The sequence below is a fragment of the Adiantum capillus-veneris genome, chromosome 14 (genome assembly GCF_014529385.1).
Source record: "Adiantum capillus-veneris isolate H3 chromosome 14, ASM1452938v2, whole genome shotgun sequence".
NCBI lineage: Eukaryota > Viridiplantae > Streptophyta > Polypodiopsida > Polypodiales > Pteridaceae > Adiantum > Adiantum capillus-veneris.
Window position 1 is genome coordinate 27,324,938 of NC_140944.1, and position 17,875 is coordinate 27,342,812.

Consider the following 17,875-nt stretch of genomic DNA (forward strand, 5'->3'; position numbering starts at 1 on the left):
TGCACACTAAGCAATACACTCTCTATTGTGTGCCTTGAGCTTCTTGTTGCACATGAGGAACATGGGTTGAGATAGTGGTTTTCAATTTTGCTAGATATTGCAAAGCAATAAGTGCTAGAACAAGCATGGCGTTGGCATGCCGGTCCACAAAATTCCCAAAAACTTCAATATTTTGCAATTTATAGGCCCCTTGCTCTATTGTCGAGGGTGGTCGAGCAACATATGTCACCTTTGTTTTTGCTTTGAGCAACATTTTATGAGAGAGGACCTTACAACTATGTCTATTGATTGCAACTCAAAAGCTTGCCCAATTTTGTAGGTGAACTATTGCATCGTCGCCATTGATGAAATATCAAGGATGCATTGTGATGGACCAACCCTCACACAAATCTGACCTTTAGTGTAATGGAAATCTTTAACTAACTAAATTCTCAAAATCTCTATGAGATGTCAAGCTTATCTTGAAGAAAATTGGCAAATTCCATACATGTCGATGCAAAATCGACAAATCCTCCATCTTTTGACACAAAAAAAGCGACTAGAAAAAGGGTATTTTTTCTCACTGGTTTGGAAAAGATTTTTGGTGAATGTTGACGTGGGCATTGGGACTTGGGGAGAAATTCAAGGGAGAAGATTGGTTCTTCAACATGAGTTCATATTAATGACCACTGTAATGACACAGAAACAAGGTTGATTCTTTCTAGGCACCCTTGCCTTTCCAATTTCAAGTCTTTACACTTTTTGTGATTTAGTCTATTTTCTAAAAATAGCTCACATCTCTGCATGTAAATAACGAGCAAAACACTGAATATGGTAGAATGTCGGACAAACGAGGGTGAAGTGTATGTCATAGCATAAGACAATATCTAGTCATTGCCCCTCTTAGAAGATGTAGGAAGAAAGAAAGTTTGCCTTTATTAACTTGCCATGTGGCAGTAATTGACAAGCTTTATACAATAGTCCACAATTGCTTCCAAGGGTTCGATGCTTCACTAAGGTCTTAGTCATGTGAGGCATAGATATCAATTATTTTGTGGATAACTATGCCTCCGCCATGGTCACGTGTGGAAAACTATTGGGGATCATAGAACTATGCAACCTTAGATTGTAACTGGGCATAGTAGCCCCGATAGCTCGTCGTAACTCATTTAATGAATGCTGATCGCAAGTTTGATATTGTCAAAGGACTTCCACATCTCCAAGCGGGTCCAATTCTCACACTTGCAAGGTCCGGTCAATTGTTGCTACTACTACTCCTTTGCGTGACCATGAGGGTCGACCGTCGGTAGTTTGCTTTGGTGTTTGGGCGTAGTAGCACATAGTTATCCGTAAAGGATAACTATGCAGAGCGTGACCACTGCCTTATGTGCCCCAAATGAAGTGTTGCACTCCAAGGTGTTTGTGGGGTGAGCTGGTGACTGGTCCACACTAAAGCTGAAGATGCATTACAAGGTAAGCAAGCTGAAGTAGTACTTAATTACTATCACTAGCCTGTCTCACAAGGTGAGATCTCTAGCTCACGAAGGTGCGCTCATCTCTCTCTCTCTCTCTCTCTCTCTCTCTCTCTCTCTCTCTCTCACACACACACACACACACACACACACAGTTTGCAGGGACGTTTCTCGCGTGGATTTCTGCATGGGTGGCTTGCGGCATAGTTTTTTCGGTATACTGACCTTGTAGCCCTGCATATCACTCTATTCCTTAAGGTACATTCTCTCTCTCTCTCTCTCTCTCTCTCTCTCTCTCTCACACACACACACACACACACACACACACACACACAGACGCACACACGCATCTAGCACTTGCTGCTTGTATTTGTGCAAGAGAAGTTTTGGATTTCCCTTGAAATCAAATCTCTGATTATCGAATTCCGTAGCATCCTGTGGAAGAAGACGGATCAAAGGCAATGAGCATGATGGGTGATGCAAGTATACGAAATCTGTAGAGTCTGAATTATAATTAAAAGGATGCCATAGTTTGCACTAGTGGCTCAATGGAATAATACAATGCCTTACTGTATAGCATGTATAGAACGTAGAATGCGACCGGCCGTCGAGGTGGAGAAGAGTGCAATAAGAACGACTTAAAGGCTCGGAGTGTCACAGGGACTGGAATTGGTCCTACTGCTTTGGAATCAACTGGTGGACGACCCCAAAGACTATGAAGAGAATGGAAAAGCTTCAATGTTAATATGTCTGTTGACGGAAGGTTTGTCACTCAAAAAATGGAAGTAGCGAGTCTCCCACATGCACCATCATTGGAGCTTGCAAGGTCTTATGTGAGAGTTTGCATATTAGACAGTGCTATAGGACACATTGGAATGACATCAAAGTTTGTAGCGTCAACTATGGAGATTAGCTCGACTTCTACCAACAGCCATGGAGATTAGCTCGACTATTGCCATCTCGTTTAACTGATGAGTGTAGCTGGAGGCGATCACAGAGAGAGGTGGATCTGGACCTAGGTTTGGGTAAAGTTGTATTGCAACCTGTTGCAACCCCCTTATTCTCTTGAGTGTGTTGAAAATAATGAATACAGAGTGTAGTTAGTGAGGTTAGTCTGATACTGGCAGCCAGACACGGGCGTCCAGGGTTGGGTCTTCAACCCAACAATCTTTAAGCATGTTATGGACATATATACAAGGTATATAGAATTTGAATCTCTACCCAATCCCATAAGCACTTGATACCATAACCACTTGTTTGTTTAGCTAAACCATAGGTGTATGAAAAATTGTTTTCATAATCGTATGAAAATTGATCGCATCCTCTCACATGTCACACACTTCTCACAATGGAGAGCTAGTGACGTGTCTGTTCATCTATTCATGTTGGTGATGTTTAAGATTGCCTGTGGTTGGTGTTAGAAATATCTCTCTTGGTAGTCTTGCAAGATGTGTGTCACGTGCCTAAGCTATCAACCAACCTCTTATCCATTTATAAAGAAACCTCTAAAGGTATGGAAGTCTAAGTCTCTATCTTGTGGATTGACAATGAAGGTGAATTTAGACCATTTGATAAATTTCTCGCTACTAAAGGAATAGAGCGGTAAACCTCTCCCTCCTACTCTCCTTAGCAAAAGAGTGTCGTAGAGAGGAAGAACATGTAGTGAAGGATGGCACACACTCGGAGGAGACAAAGCAATCATTGCAACATTCCCTATCTAGATTAGCTACTATCCATTTCGATGTATTGAAACCTCATTGTGGCCGTACCTGTTAGGATTCCTAAGAGGGTTTTCACAAGCATTGTATCTTCATTTTTGTTTTTATATGCCTTTGTAACCAAGATGTATTTGTCACTATTTGATCTTTCCTATAGGTCAAGGTAGCCTCTAGAGGACGCTAATATAATCTTTCTTTCTTTCTCTTGCATCAAGCCTCTCTCCCTCCCTCATTTTGGGGTGAAGTTGTGGATGCACCAGTTTACCTTTTCTACCACTCTCTCACATAAGTGGTGGATGACATCATTCCAGACGAGGTATTTATATGCAATAAACCTACATTGTAACAAACTTGGACACCCCAAGTCAAGATTATACCGCGACACAACAAAGATTCACTTCAAAACAGTCACAAATTCACAATTGATTCGACACGGCTCGGCGGAGTTCCGTGCCTAGAGATATTGGCCCCAAAGACTGGCGCCCCTTTCGGTATTTCTTTTTGTAGTAATCTGTGTTCAAAGTACAAGAGAGTGGGAGGGTTCTCACTCTCAAACTTTGCGTCCAGATGCTCTGATTTGTGAGGGCCCTGCCCACTTATTTATAGATTACAAGGGATGCCCAAAAGCAGAGCCCCAAAAGCTTCTCAATTCAAAAGCTCTTAAAATAAAGCAAGTGAGCCAAAAGCTGCCAATTTCAGCCCCTAGCGCTAAAGCAAAATTCCGTACAGCCTTCCGCTTTTTGTGCCGCATTTCATGGGCCTGTCGTACAGCTGCCATGTGTCGCAATTTTTGCTGCCGCCACGTTGGCCTGTCTCCGCATTTCACGGGACTGCCAGCCGGGGTGTGTGTGTACTTTGCTGCCCCATGTCCAGGGCCATGCCACGTCACCAGTTTGTGATATACCCCCCTCTTGAAAGCATTGTAATCGCCCTCGATTACGCCTGCAAAATTGACAGAGGCCATAAACTGTCTTAGCAGACACTGACTGTTAGTATCGACGCACTAGGAACAACACATCTAGCACATGTACCAATCGATAGTCACATCACAGGACATCACTTGACATCACATGACAAATCATATTCAACAATCATTCGAATCTCAGACCATGATTAATCGGCAACCTATTTAGCAATCGCATCTAGATCCAGTCGGGACCTCTCAAATGCCCAATTGACTAATCCTTATTGCAATCATGTCTATAGAGATTTATCAGACCGAAATGCTGCAGTCATTTCGTCTATTAGTTCCTGCACTTAAACAAGTCAAGTACAAATCAATATCATATTATCGGGAATTCCAAGTCTTAAAGTCATTACAGGAGAATATGTCAGCCCACAGTATCCTTGAAAACCAATAGGGACATCAGTGACTCTATTATAAAAAATCAGGGCAATCTGTTGACAAAGGAGCGGAGTGACTCCCCTCTTGTGCAAGCCCGTTGCACCAAATTTCGCCCAAGCTGAAGTCGGGGTTCTATCGGAGTAGACTATGCTAAACCGAATGCTTCAAGGTAAAGATTCAGAATCTGAGGAGTATCTGCCAGGTCCTCCTCCTCCATCCACTTCGCATCCAATGCGGGATAGTTCTTGAATTTAACCAAGAACCACCTTATCGCTTTACCGTTTATCTTTTTATCTTTATGTGCCAATATCTGTTCTGGAACGAGTATCTCCTCGTTTTCCTCCACTTCGGGTTGTTCATTTGGCTCCCCACCATCGGGCACATCGCCTTTAAAAGGCTTCAGGAGAGTCACATGAAAAGAGGAGACACCATTTATATGGAAAGGTCCATAGTATCTCATGCTAAGCTTTGGAAAAAGCCGTTCCTTTCCCTTTTTCTTTCTCAGGCGTGTCTTCTTAAAATGTAAGAGCACCCAATCGTTCTCCTTTAGTTTCAAATCGTGAGGTGTCGATCTGCTGCCTATTTGTGTCTTTCTTGAGATTTCTCTAAAGCCTCCCGGACCTTGGCAAAAGCTGTGTCGAAGTCCCTCGTGTACTGGTCTCCTTCAAAAATCTTATCTTTCGTGCTTAAGAAGGGTGGAACCTTCGGAGCATTTTCAATAATCTTAAATGGCGCCTTCCCGTCGAAGAGTGTATTGTGTTATTGTAGGCAAATTCCACCAAGGGCAAATGCTTTTCCCATTGAGTCTTCTGATCCGAAATGTAAGACTTCAATAAATCCAGTACGACTGAATTTGCAATCTCAAATTGCCCATCTGTCTGCGGATGGAAAGATGACGAGAACTGCAACCGTGTGCTTATGTTCTCCCAAATAGCCTTCCAAAACAAACTCGTGAATCAGGGAACTCTGTCAGAGACAATTGTCTTAGGCATGCCACGTAATCTGAATATCTGGGCAATGCACAGTCTCGCTAAGTGATCCGGCTTGACTGTTTTCTTCAGTCCAGATACCATTGTACCTCCTCTGTGTCTTCAGGACATCAAAAATGAAATCCATAGCAATACTTTCCCAGGAGCGGGTGGGAATGGGTAAAGGTGGCAACAATCCTTGTGCTTTATGCCTGTCAAACTTGACCTTCTGGCATACCAAGCAAATGCGCACAAAATCGTCCACATCCTTCTTGAGTCTCTGCCAAAAGAAGTATTTTTCCACACCTTTCAAAGTGGTATCAATGCCGCGGTGACCCGTAATGGTGGACAATGGCATTAGTTAGAACCTTTTCTCTCAACGGCTGTGTAACACACAACATAGTTTTCTTCATCAAGTAGCCATCTCGAATGCAATATCCCGCTACTACCTCCCAATTCTGTATTCGACTGAATATATCTGCAAAATCTGTATCTGTGGCATACTGATCGACCATATCCTCGAAGCTTCTATGGTGTATCGCAGAAATAGCCAGAACTAAGGGCTTTTGGGACAAAGCATTTGCCACCAAGTTCTTATGTCCCTGCACATGGGCAATCTGGAAGTGAAACTGTGACAAGACGTTTGCTTCTGTGACAAGAAGTAGCGTAAACTCTGAAGATCTGTGAAGACCGTAAAATCGGCTCTGAGTAGGTAATGTCGCCACTAAGTAAGAGCATGGATAACCGCCAAAATCACTTTTTCATATATTTGTGTTGTCAATTCCGGCCTTGAAAACAATCGGCTCTCATAGGCAATGACATGGCCTTCTTGCATTAAGACCGCACCCAGACTACGACCACAACCATCACAATATACTTCAAATGACTTTTGCAAATCCGGCAAAGTCAAAACTGGTCTTATAGTCAATTTCTCTGTCAAAGTTTGAAAGGCAGTCACCTTTGTGGGTCCCCACGAGAAAGGGACTCCTTTCTGTGTCAACATATGCAAAGGGGAAGCAACCTTTGCAAACTTTCTAATGAACTGCTAGTAGTAAGAACATAAGCCCAAGAAGCTTCTAACTTCATGGACATTCTTCAAATTAGGCCAATCACGTGTAGTCTCAATCTTGGCCGGGTCCATTTGCACTCCTGCTGCTGAGACGATGTGTCCCAGAAAGTGTACCTCTTGTAGGAAAAATTCACTCTTCGTGTGTGTGTTTCCCCTACTAAAAGGGCTCGCCCCCTCCTATGTAGGAGCTTGCAAAGACTTTTGTGTACACTCAAAGCATCCAATTTTCCCTAGGGTTGGACCATTGGACATAACCTTTGAATTTTGGGACCTTAGCATTTTGGAAGTCTTAATGGGCTGAACCTTAGGGTCTGTGAAGCCCATTGTTGCACATTGCTCTTTTGCAAATGGCTCCCCCTTTGGATCCCTACTGTGGCCGGTCTGCCAACTTAACCAATATTCTAGCTTTTTCTCCCGTGGTACTTCCCCATATTAAATGATCAGTTTAACATGAGAAAATCATTTAAGAGAATTAGATATTAGTTGTTATGACATGAGATATTGAAAACCACCTACAAAAGTGTCTCATTGTATGAACTTCTGTCTTGATGGTGATTTTATTGAGAGTGTCACAAAACGAAAGCGTACACGAGCACTTAGAAATCTGAAAAATAAAATACTTTGCAAATGTGAGAGAATGGAGAAGATCGACACAGTGTTGGGGACCAGAAGATGGGCTGGTCCCCCCCCGTCAAGAGTATTCTTTATTTAGGGAGAATTCATATACAAGCACGAGAACCCGAGGAAACCCCTCTGTTCTGTAATCTTAGACCCGAAGGTCGTTCTTTCCCGTAAAAGGGCTTGGGCACAAGGCCGTTCTTTCCCGTAAGGGACTTAGGCGCGAAGCCGTACTTTCCCGTAAGGGACTTAGACGCAAAGGTCGTACTTCCTGTGAGGGAGGATTCCTGCAAAACAACCACACAAAGCAATACTCGCGATGTGTAAACGACAAATTATACCTGTTGCTCCTCGCTCGAGAAAGCGACTTCTGCACTTCGTCGTCACACGAACTCTCGCAGATTTCCGTCGTCGGTACTTGCTCCAGAATCCTCAGCGCTAACTCCTTCTGCTGCTCTTGGCCCTCCTAAAACTGGAACGCTTGCTGCCTTTTTATAGGCCCGAGCATCCGGCGGAAATAGGGCACCAAAAGCAGAAGCTTTGGCGCTTCTAGAGAGAGGAGAGAGAAAGCTCGCTGTTTTTGGCCCTGCATAGCTTATTAGCGCTGGTTTTCTTTTTTAGAAGAGCCTTGCTTTATTTTATTATAAGAGGGTTGGTCACTTAAAAGTGGCCAGCCACTTTATAAAATAAAGTGTGAACCTGTTCAAACTTTAAAAACCACTCAGTGAGTTAGAAACAATACGACACAAACACATTCCAGGCGTCCCCGGGTGCAGAACACGGCCACAGATGCAATGCAGACACAAACTCCTCGCGGGAAAGCATCTGCCCTCCCGCGAATGTTCCTGCTTTTCGTAAAAAGCTTCATTGAACCCATCTTTATTCTTGTGCTTGCATTCTTACGCGTATTTTCTTACTCAGTTCGGATTTCCTCCTTAGCCTACGGAATGCCCCCTTACTGATGCACCCGTCACACATCATGTGATGCATGAGGGGCACTCGTAACCCGGCCCTTTCCACCGAACTTACGGAAACTCCTTTGCGATGTTTACCGTCACCCATCAAATGACACATCAGAGTTGTCCGTTCTTGATGGCACTTCCTGTAGCTACAATCTTTTAACAGTTCTTAGTGTACACAATAAAATATCCTAGAAAGAGATTAATCATTAAATTTTTTTAGAAAATAGTCCAATTAGCAACATCCCTCTGGCTTCTTAACAGTTGACCTCAACTGTAGTGCTTCGACATATGCCTCCAGTATCTCGGGATAAGCTGCTAATTCCTCGTGAGTCATCCACTGAGCATCTAGATTCGAATAGTTCTTAAACTTAACCAAATACTTCCATGTTATTTTTCCGGACTTGAGGGGCCGCTCCTGATGACTTACTATCTGCTCCGGTTGGAGTATTTCTTCTGTTTCCTCAACCTCAGGAGGTTCCTCAGCACTTGGCTGACTCGGAGGCGGTCCCACATACGGCCGGAGTAAACTGACATGGAACGCATTATGGATCCTCCAATTAGGCGGTAGCTCTAATCAGAAGGTGACATCATTCACTTGCTCAGTGATCTTAAACGGCCCATAATAACGGGTAGAAAGTTTTACCACCTTCCCCTTATGAGACGCTTGTTTCTTAAGTCTTGCCTTCTCAAACTTGAGTAAGACTAACTGTCCGACTGTTAAGTCTAGATTCCTCCTGTGCTTGTCTGCAGCTTTCTTATGCTTTTCTTGAGAGCATAGAATAGCTCTCCTAACTTGCCCGTAGGCTGTGTCCAAATCCCGGACAAATTCATCTACTGCAAAGATCTTATCCTTAGTTAAAAGGATTGGTGGAAGCAAAGGCTTACCATAGAGAATCTCAAAAGGTGCTTTCCCCGTCGATGAGTGTATGGTATTGTTATACGCATACTCGACAAGGGGCAAATATTTCTCCCAGTCATATTGCCGGTCTGACACATAAGCTTTTAACATATCCAATACTGTGGAGTTGGCTATCTCACTTTGCCCGTCCGTTTGAGGATGGTAGGCAGATGAAAAATTCAGCTTTGTACCAAGATTATCCATCAAAGCACGCCAAAAATTTCCTGTCATGCGAGGATCTCGATCACTCACAATAGACTTAGGCATTCCATGATGCTTAAAGATCTGTGCCAGAAAAACCCTAGCCATATGATCTGCTTTGATCGTTTTTTTGACTCGTATAAAGTGTGCTTGCTTGCTAAACCTGTCCATAATGGTCCAGATCGCGTCATTTCCAGTCTGAGTTCTAGGGAGGTCCATGATGAAGTCCATGGCAATACTTTCCCAAGGTTCATTAGGCACAGGCAATGGTTGTAGCAACCCAGGCGTCTTATGCCGATCATACTTCACTTTTTGGCAAACCAAGCATTCCCTGACATACTTATCAATGTCTTCTTTAAGGCTAGGCCAAAAGAAATATCTTTCCATTGCTAAGGTCATAGGGAGAATACCCCGATGACCGGCATAAGGCGAAGCGTGTGCTTCATCCATGATCTTCTTTCTTAATGGTTCTGCCACACATATGGCTTGATGGTGGTAGAGATAACCGTCCCGAATGGAATAGGGAAACTCATTCTCTCCACGATGTAGCTTTCCCCAAACGGTGGAGAAGTCTGGATCATTCGGATACAAATCCGGTAGTGCTTCTAATTCTTGGTGATACACCGAAGTGATAGCGTTCACCCTTGGCCGCCTAGACAATGCGTCCGCGACCACATTCTTACTCCCAGCCGTGTGAAGGATCTGGAAGTGAAACATAGACAAAAAGTTTGCCCATCTCATCTGCCTTTGAGATAGTTTCCTTTGCGTAAGAAAATACCGCAAACTCTGGTGATCAGTCTTGATCACAAAATCCGCTCCTAGAAGATAGTGCTTCCAGTTGGATAAAGCGTGAATCACATCCGTGAGTTCCTTTTCGTAGATTGATGCATGCAACTCTGCATCCTTAAGCCGTCTGCTTTCGTAGGCCACTGCATGGCCTTCTTCGTTTAACACTGCTCCAATGCAATCGCCTGAAGCATCGCAGTGAACCTCAAATGGTTTCCTTAAGTCAGGCACTATCAAAATAGGTCCATAGCTTAGCAAGTACTTGAGCTAATCAAAAGCTCCTTGTTGTCTCGATCCCCATCTGAAAGGAATCTTCTTCTTTGTCAAATCATGAAGTGGTCCTGCTACATGAGCAAATCCTCGGACAAACCTTCGATAATACGAACATAATCCCAGGAAACTACGTACATCATGTGCCGTAGTGGGAATAGGCCAATCTTCTACCACTCGGATCTTGGCAGGATCCATACTCACTTGATTGTGAGAGACTATATGGTCGAGATAGTGTATCTCTGAGAGAAAGAACTCGCTCTTCTTTGCATTCACATGAAACTCATGCTTTCGCAATTCTTGAAACACTAGGTCCAAGTGCTTCCGATGTTCCTCTTTTGACTTAGAGAAGATGAGTATGTCGTCAAAGAATACTCCTGTAAAAGCTCGATACGGGCTGAAAATGTGGTCCATCATGCGATTGAACGTCGCAGGAGCATTGGTCAAGCCGAAAGGCATTACCAAAAATTGATGTAGTCCAAAGGTTGTGCGGAAAGCAGTCTTATGGACATCCTCAGGGGCGATGCGTATCTGATGATACCCACTCTTTAAGTCTATGCGACTAAAGACACTTGCACCCTGCAACTTATCAAGTATATCATCAATCTGAGGGATCGGAAAGCGATTCTTGATCGTGATCTTGTTTAAAGACCTATAGTCTATGCACATTCGAAACGTGCCATCTTTCTTCTGCACTAGTAGAACTGGAGAGCAGTAGGGTGAAGCACTTGGCCGTACTAACACTTTCTCTAGAAGCTCGTTGACTTGCTTTAAAATTTCCTCTTGCTGAGCAAGACTCACCCGATAAGGGGGTTGATTGGGAGGCGAGCTACCCGGTATGAGATCTATGCGGTGATCTTCCGGGTGTACCGCAGGTAGTTCATCAGGAAGTGTTTCCGTGAAACAATCTTTGTACTTTTCAATAAATTGAAAACGCTTAATGTCCAGACTAGAGAGTGAATCCCCACTAGTTTTATCCTTCTCACGTGCAAAAATCAAGTAAGCAGAAACACACTTCTTCATTTCTTTCTTAATGGAGATACGACTTACAATTGGGAACTGCCAATCTCCTACATCAGCATGAATCTTTATTTTCTTACCCCCATGATCAAAAGTGAGGGTCTTTTCCACATAATCGGGGACAGGTGTCATGTGGAAGTGCCATGGCATACCCAAGATGATATCACATCCCTCGATGGGTGCCATCAAAAATGATTCGCGGTCCTTGTACTCGCCAATCCGAAGATCGAGCTGTCCTTGCACGGGAGTTGCATTGGTTGTCAACCCCTCGAATGCCGATCCGGATGTAACCGGTGTGCCAAGTTGAGCCGGTGTGAGGCACAAACGTTCCACAGTATCCAGGAAGATGAAGTTATCCGTGGATCCTGGATCATAAAGAATCAGTACCGCTGGTTGTTCAAAGACCCCCAGCCCTTCAGAAGCTGACGCTTCCCTTTCTCCGTTTCTGTGTTTCCTTGAACATCTGGAATTGAGTTCGAGCTTGGTGGAGCGGGTTCCTTCCTTGCTTTATCTTGCCTTGTAGAGGCTTGTTCTTGCCGTTGCTGCTTTAGCGGGCAATCCGGTTTCATATGTCCTTTCTTGCCACAGTAGAAGCATCTTCCTTCCTCTCTGAGGTTTGAAGTTGAGTAGGAGAAAGATACTTAGTTCGCTTGCCATTGCCCTCTGGCTTCTTAGAATGATCATAGTCCCTAGATGGAGGACGTTTTCTTCCTTCGCCCCCTTGGTCATCGTAGACCCCTCTTTGTCTCGCACGGTAAGTGCTATGCTCCATTTTTTTGGGCGTCCCAGTTGAGTGCAAATCCTCAACAATGATTGCTGACTCCATCATCCTCTGAAGAGTATCATGCGGATACACTTTCATACTCTTTCGAAGCTGCGGTTGGAGACCCGCTTCGAACTTTCGTTTCTTTTTCTCGTCGGCAATCTTCATGAAGGGAGTGACCTTCAGAAGAACCAACCAATACTTGTCCTCATAGGTCGTTACTCTTTCATGTTCCTTCTGGGCGAGCCAGTCCCATTCCTTCCGTATGTCCTGCTCGAAGTTAGGCGGAAGAAATTGTTCATAAAATTCAGATTTGAATCTCTCCCAAGTTCTGGCGTGAGAACCTTCCAGAATCTTGGCTAACCACCAATTACTTGCCGTTTCCTTGAGGTGCATCCCCACATGGCGTAATTTGGATCTTTTTGTGAAGTGCCCGTTGGTAAAGGCGACTTCAAACTGTCTGATGAAGGACAGTGCTTTGGAGTTATCTCTCCGTCCGTTGTAGGTTTCGAACTTGATGTCCTTGTCACCCGATTTGAAGACTCTCATGCGATGTTGAGACTTGCGACCATGCTTCTTGAATCGTGGCTTATCTTTAGGTTGATGTAGGGTAGTAGTAGTAGGAGCTTCCTTCTTCTGACGAGACGATTGAGAAGTAGAAGTATAATCAGGAGAGTAAGATGGAGATGAGATAGAGATGTCCTTGCTCTCGTCTAACAAATAGAGCGCTTTTTCCTGGCCTTTCCTTGGAGTAGGCCGTTCATTCCGATCCGAAGATCCTTTGTGCACCTCGGCACGTTCTTCTTCTCTTTCCTCCTGTGGTCTCACGCCAACAGTGTGGTCTGGATGCCCGGCTGCATCGGTTCCATTCGTTTTCTTCATTCCGCCCAAGAGCTTTTGGACATCTGGCAATAGTAAGATTTGTTGCAAATCCGCAAGCTGAGCTTGCACTTGTTGAAGCTCCTCTTCAACGCTTCTCCCTTGGCTCGACATGGTTCTTCCCGTTCTTCCCGGAATCGTCCTTCTTTGCAGAGAAAGAGAGGAGTCCGAGCTCTGATACCACTGTCACAAAACGGGAGCGTACACGAGCACTTAGAAATCTGAAAAATAAAATACTTTGCAAATGTGAGAGAAGGGAGAAGATCGACACAGTGTTGGGGACCAGAAGATGGGCTGGTCCCCCCCCGTCAAGAGTATTCTTTATTCAGGGAGAATTCATATACAAGCACGAGAACCCGAGGAAACCCCTCTGTTCTGTAATCTTAGACCCGAAGGTCGTTCTTTCCCGTAAAAGGACTTGGGCACAAGGCCGTTCTTTCCCGTAAGGGACTTAGGCGCGAAGCCGTACTTTCCCGTAAGGGACTTAGACGCAAAGGTCGTACTTCCCGTGAGGGAGGATTCCTGCAAAACAACCACACAAAGCAATACTCGCGATGTGTAAACGACAAATTATACCTGTTGCTCCTCACTCGAGAAAGCGACTTCTGCACTCCGTCGTCACACGAACTCTCGCAGATTTCCGTTGCCGGTACTTGCTCCAGAATCCTCAGCGCTAACTCCTTCTGCTGCTCCTCGCCCTCCTAAAACTGGAACGCTTGCTGACTTTTTATAGGCTCGGGCACCCGACGGAAATAGGGCACCAAAAGCAGAAGCTTTGGCGCTTCTAGAGAGAGGAGAGAGAAAGCTCGCTGTTTCTGGCCCTGCGTAGCTTATTAGCGTTGGTTTTTCTTTTTTAGAAGAGCCTTGCTTTATTTTATTATAAGAGGGCTGGTCACTTAAAAGTGACCAGCCACTTTATAAAATAAAGTGTGAACCTGTTCAAACTTTAAAAACCACTCAGTGAGTTAGAAACAATACGACACAAACACATTCTAGGCGTCCCCAGGTGTAGAACACGGCCACAGATGCAATGCAGACACAAACTCCTCGCGGGAAAGCATCTGCCCTCCCGCGAATGTTCCTGCTTTTTGTAAAAAGCTTCATTGAACCCATCTTTATTCTTGTGCTTGCGTTCTTACGCGTATTTTCTTACTGAGCTCGGATTTCCTCCTTAGCCTACGGAATGCCCCCTTACTGATGCACCCGTCACCCATCATGTGACGCATGAGGGGCACTCGTAACCCGGCCCTTTCCACCGAACTTACGGAAACTCCTTTGCGATGTTTAGCGTCACCCATCAAATGACACATCAGAGTTGTCCGTTCTTGATGGCACTTCCTGTAGCTACAATCTTTTAAGAGTTCTTAGTGTACACAATAAAATATCCTAGAAAAAGAGATTAATCATTAAAAAAATTTAGAAAATAGTCCAATTAGCAACAGAGAGCTCTATAATCAATGCAGATTCTCCAAGATCCGTCTTTCTTCAAAACCAACAACATCGGAGAGAAGTACGGTGAAGTACTCGGCTGGATAAGACCCTTTTCCAAGAGGCCTTTCACTTGGTTCATAATCTCTTCATTTTGGGCTCGGCTTACACGGTAAGGTGGTCGGTTCGGTGGTGTGCTTCCAGGTATCAGATCAATGGTATGATCCTCAGGACGAGCTGGTGGCAACTCGCCTGGCAGGGCCTCAGAAAAGCAATCGGCATGAGTGTGGAGAAAATCCTGGCGTTCTTTATCAAGGTCAGACATATTTGTCCTATGTTCATCATTCAACTCTTTCAAAAAGATTGAGTAAACAAATAGACTGGATTTCATTAATTTTGAAATGGCCGAAGCCGATACAAAAGGGACAGACTCGCCCTTAAGTTTCACATCAAGTACAATGGTTCGGCCCTTTTTATCAGTCAATGTTGCTTTCTTCGCCCGATAATCGACCACGTCGTTCTTATGGTACCAAGGGACTCCCAGGAGAACATCACAATCTTCCAAGGGCATTATGTAGAAGTCCTTGTGCCCTAAATACCCCTGACAATGTAACCGAAGTTTGCCAATGACAGGCCACGTCCATGCTGGGTGCCGCTAGAACTGTCTCTCCTTGTGGTCCCATCCGATCTGGTGTAATCTCGAGCCGCGCCACCAGTTCAGGTGAAATGAAGTTGGCCTTGGCTCCTCCATCAAAGAAACTTAGGGCTTCTTGATCTTTCACTTTGTCCCAAGCTCGGCAAAGTTCTGTACTTTCATCAATCGTGCTTGGGTCAATACCCATGCAATCTGGAACTAGTCCTGCTTTCATCTTGCCTTTTCGTCCACGTTCCTCAGTTGCTTTCAAACTCTCTAGCCTCTCTACATCTTGTTCTTTCTGTGCCTTTTTAGGGCACTTCGTGGAGATGTGCCCATGTTCACCGCATCCAAAACACTTCCCCTCTTTGATGTAGTTGGCTCTCTCTCGAAGAGTGAGCCGGGGTCGTGCATCCTTATCTTTCTTTTCTTGGGGGCTCTTCTTCTTTCAACTTTGAGTATTAGAAGTTTGTTCGGTTCTCTGCGTCATGATCTCATCTGTGGGGTAAGTTAGACTGCCTGAATGTATGGCAAAAGCCCATTTTGCATGACTCATTAGTTCTTGAATAGAATCTAACTTTTGTTCTAAGCAATGATCTCGGATCTCTGTAGGAATTCTGCAGCTAAACCGCTCAATCTGTTTCTTAAACGAGATCTTCTTAAATGAAGAAGCGGTAGAAAAGAGCTCCAAAATCTCTCGCAATATGTGTCCAAAGGATCTCTCTTGGTCATCCGAAGATGATTCCAAGCAGTTCGTATATCTCGTTCGTACTCCCGAGTCAGCCAAGAAGAAATAAAAAGCCTTTTAAATTTCAGCTATTTAACTCTCGCTTTCTTGTTCAATAGAAGGGTGGACCACCATGTTCGAGCATTCCCTTGAAGTAAGAGGTAGCCCTCTGAATCTTGGAGTGCTCTGAGTAATGCCCTCGAGAGAAAGCTATATCAAATTGCTGTATGAAGGCCAAAGCCCTCGAAGCATCTTGGAATCAAGAAAAAGTGTCAAATGTAATTGATTGTCCACCTTCTTTAAATTCTCAAACTTTCTTGCTTTTATCCTCGAGAAAGTCATATTGGTTGGCTTTATAAAAATGCTTCTTCTTTGCGTAAAATCTGTGATCGTCGGAGTCCGAACTATCTGAAGACGAGTCCTCTATAGAACTATCAGAAACTGGGTGAAACTTAGGCTTCTTTGCCTTTTTCTTGCCCTTTCCGAAGCTCTGCTTTGTGCTTCGCTTTTTCCCTTTCCTGTCTTCTTTGCTCGTGTCGGAAGAGCTAGAAGAGCTGTCAGAAGAAGAAGAAGAAGAAGAAGAAGAAGAAGAAGAAGAAGAAGTGGAGACTCCTTCAAATCACACACGCTTCTTCTGCGTTCTTGCAGAGGCAAAAGTAGATTGACTACCCAAATAACCCGGGAAGTCAGTTCCTTTCTTCTGCTTTTTGTCGTGCCTTCTGGCTTTGTTGTCCGCGTCAAAAAGCTGGGTAATCCGTGTATCAACCACCTCTTTCAATTCTTGCTCTGTAAACATCCTCGGAGTAGGAGGTTTCTTGAGTGCCAGTTTGAGGGGTGGCTTTGTGGCTTTCTGCCACTGGGTGTGCACTTCGTTGAAGGATGTCTGAGTCAAAAATTTAGCAAATTTCGGATCCTTCGCAAGGTTGATCATCATCTTTGTCGCATCGTCAACCAATTGTCGACGTTCCATCTCTTCAATCTCTGCCTGAGTAGGCCGAGGTGGGCCGTACTCTTTGTGAGAATCTTCTTCGTGATCTCTTCCCGCATCCCCAGATGCAGAGGAAGTCGACTGTTCGTTGTTGGAACCCATAAGTGCCGCGAGAAAAGGATCGGATTTCCCGGTAGAAGAGAAATCAGCCGCGCTCTGATACCACTGTAACAAACTTGGACACCCCAAGTAAAGATTCTACTGCGACACAACAGAGATTCACTTCAAAACAGTCACAAATTCACAATTGATTCAACACGGCCCGGCGGAGTTCTGTGCCTAGAGATATTAGCCCCAAAGAATGGCGCCCCTTTCGGTATTTCTTTTTGTATTTAATCTGTGCCCAAAGTACAAGAGAGTGGGAGGGTTCTCACTCTCATACTCTGCGTCCAGATGCTCTGATTTGTGAGGGCCCTGCCCACTAATTTATAGATTACAAGGGATGCCCAAAAGCAGAGCCCCAAAAGCTTCTCAATTCAAAATCTCTTAAAATAAAGCAAGTGAACCAAAAGCTGCCAATTTTAGCCCCTAGCGCTAAAGCAAAATTCCGTACAGCCTTCCGATTTTTGCGCCACATTTCACGGGCCTGCCGCACAGCTGCCACGTGTTGCAGTTTTTCGCTTTTTTCGCTGCTGCCATGTCAGCCTATCTCCGCATTTCACGGGACTGCCAGCCGGGGTGTGTGTGTGTGTACTCTGCTGCCCCATGTCCAGGGCCATGCCATGTCACCAGTTTGTGACATACATTCTCTCATCTTCATGTTTTTGGTCGGGTTGCTCATGTTCATGTGTCTGCAAAGAAGAGGACTTTGGATGCTGAATCCAAGGATATGATTTATTGTGGTTATGCTTCTATGAGCAGGTTTCTACTCATCGTGTTACTTGTTTGCAGCAGGTAAATTATGCTTTGATGTCCTAGGGTTTTTGAGCCAGATTGTGTAGAGGAGGCTTTGTCTCACTCTCATTGGGGTGAGGCTATGGTAGCTGAGATTTCACGTATTGAGGAGAATCGTATGTTGGAGCATATATCACATGGATAGTCATAGGAGGATCTTCATGAGGATCAACTGCCTGGTTTTATGAATAAGCTTGGTGTTGCACCTTCTTCTCCTACTACTATTTTTTCTGTTCTCAGGGTGCTATTGCTCTAG

General features: G+C 44.5%; 1 protein-coding gene across 2 annotated transcripts in view; it reads left to right on the forward strand.

The window, feature by feature from the left end:
* The first annotated feature begins 1,433 nt into the window (after nucleotides 1–1,433).
* The window catches only part of GRL (transcription activator), a 128,352-nt gene continuing 111,910 nt past the window's right edge, over nucleotides 1,434–17,875 (forward strand). The window contains exons 1-2 of one of the 2 annotated variants that reach the window (XM_086528421.1): nucleotides 1,434–1,452; nucleotides 1,607–1,709. The gene's annotated coding sequence lies outside the window, so the exon portion shown is untranslated. Of the gene's footprint in view, nucleotides 1,453–1,473; nucleotides 1,526–1,606; nucleotides 1,710–17,875 lie in introns of those variants that run through there. The other variant, XM_086528420.1, reaches the window with a different exon arrangement.